The 2500-nt window shown below is 47.1% G+C and overlaps 1 protein-coding gene across 1 annotated transcript in view; it reads right to left on the reverse strand.

Annotated features, from left to right (window-relative positions):
• nbeab (neurobeachin b) overlaps positions 1-2500 on the reverse strand; it is a 316449-nt gene that overhangs the window by 130101 nt on the left and 183848 nt on the right. The gene's annotated exons all lie outside the window — the stretch shown is intronic.

Here is a 2500-nt window from a genome sequence, read left to right on the forward strand (position 1 = left end):
CAGCAATGTTGGGGGCCACACCCCAGCACAAAGAATCTACACCTCCTCAAACAGACAAAAGGAAACAGGCAGACAGAACGGAACGGACACAACATTCCGGTAATACAACACCACGCAGCCTCACTGCCAGGTTATGATTGCATTACGTCGTCTTGTTCGCTTAGCGAGGGCGATCCGGATATCTCCCGTTCGCTGTTTCCGCACATCGCCCGTACGCATCGCTGGATGACGCACCGAAGCGGTGTCTGATAAATATTCGGTAAACCCTGAAACTTTCGGTTTTTTACGGGTTTGGCTCCTCCCGCCGTCCCACGCTGCCGCAGGCTGCGGTTGGGACGGCCAGGTTTGCGTCAGGAGCAGCGGGAGGATTGAGCAGCTTAGCGTTAGCGGCGCGGCTGACAGCGCGCGCGAGGAGCGACGGCGCTGTTCTGATGTCGCACGTCTGAGGGGGCAGAAGCAGCACTGCGGGATTTCATTTTCATTACAGCACACGCGAGCCGAAGCCACACCCCGCTTAACGTGTCACTGTTCCTCTCTTAAACGAGAAGCACAAGCATGCTCCCGTTGCGTGTGAGTGCGTGTTTGGGCAGAGGTTTGCCCTTTTGTGCACATGAGCGTGTGTGTGTGTGTGTGTGTGTGCATTTGTGCATGTATGTGTGTGTGTGTGTGTGTGTGTGCGTGTGCGTTTGTGCATGTATGTGTGTGTCAGACGTTCACACAGCAGAGGGAGATGAAGAGGACAGACACAGTAAGCACACAGCAGAGGGAGATGAAGAGGACAGACACAGTAAGCACACAGCAGAGGGGGATGAAGAGGACAGACACAGTAAGCACACAGCAGAGGGGGATGAAGAGGACAGACACAGTAAGCACACAGCAGAGGGGGATGAAGAGGACAGACACAGTAAGCACACAGCAGAGGGGGATGAAGAGGACAGACACAGTAAGCACACAGCAGTCAGCAGGTTTCCTGCTTTGAGGAATCCCAGCAGCAGATAACACCACACCAGTGTGCTCACTGTCACCTGCCCAAGAGGCCGAGCGCTGTCTGTCCCACAGCACAAATCAGGATCCTCATAAACATTAAATGCATCTGTAACGTGACTTGTATAAACACCTCTCTTATTTTGTCATTGGGGATTGCTTGTTTGTTACACAAATATGTACATAAAAATTTAAGACAAAATATCGTTAATACAGAAGAAAACTGAATTATAAATGTGCTGCACGTATTCAGTGTTGGTGTTGAACACGGAATGATAATCCCGCTCATAAACAGATGTTGGAATTTCACATTAAAATCAAATTCGGTTTTCATATTTATTGAATGCCAGAGTGCTCTGCCCTGCTGGGAGTACAATGTCAACAAAAAATATCACAAATATAAGTGCCAAACTATACATCGATGATAATAATCATGATATTAACGGTTTGCATTTGAGTGTTTTTATGATCCCAAACGAATCGAGTAGAACACGCACTTACCATGCATACTATTGCAGAGCCTTGAAAAAATCTGTCAATACGAAAGTAGGTATTGTTCTTTTTCCATTGCTGTGCCAGTTTTGTAAGTTGAATAATAATTCCAAATTCAAATTAAATCCTACGGCGCCAGACATATTTAAAAAGCCGTTTGAGTCTGGAGAGATGAGGATAAGAACACCCACCGGAGTTACAAATCAAATATGATGGTGACAGTATAAATTCATAAAGAAATATACCGTTGGAAATGGAGGACTAAGCTACACTTTTCAGCTTTAGCAGTTATAGAGACATTTATATAAATCCCTGGTGAGACAAAACAAAAGTAATCCAGGCAATAACTACCCAAGAGAATATCTCTTTATGAAATTTCTCTGAATTACAAATCCTACTATTTTACAGAACCAGGTAGAACAAATTTTTAAACAGGTACCAAAGTGAGTGTGGTTTTTGTACTTGTCCATAGGAAACATTGCCCGTGCAAGTGTATACAAGAGAGTGAGCACGGTGAAAACAATGAGCCATCTGCACTGCATTTCCCAAACTCAATAAGGCGGCCTGTAGCCGCAGTTTCAGGGCACAGCAGAAATTTGTCGGGGCGAATCAGGGACTGTGGTTTCGGCGAACGCGGGGTGGGGGGGGGGGGGGGGACTGGGAACGGCCCGCGTCCCGACCGCTGGACTTTCTCGGGGATTAAACTGACAGCCCGGTTAAGATGTCAGGAAAGGGCTGATTTATGTCCACACAAAGCCGCTGTTTCGTGGCGTGTCGAGAAGAAATCCTTCAAAATGGCAGCTCGGGCACGTCTAGTAACTGCCAATCACGCTCACACACTTATTTACGCTCGCAAAACAACATTTGGCTCAGGATCTGTTTGCAGGGATTTTCTCCATCTGTTACTCTGTGTTGTAGTCAATTAGGTCAATTCGCTTTCATAATCTAAAAAGACGATTACACATCCAGTGCCTCGTACGTGTTGGAATCTTGGGCGTGGGGGGGGGGGGTGGGGGTGAGTGGA

Source organism: Anguilla rostrata, chromosome 12 (genome assembly GCF_018555375.3).
Source record: "Anguilla rostrata isolate EN2019 chromosome 12, ASM1855537v3, whole genome shotgun sequence".
NCBI lineage: Eukaryota > Metazoa > Chordata > Actinopteri > Anguilliformes > Anguillidae > Anguilla > Anguilla rostrata.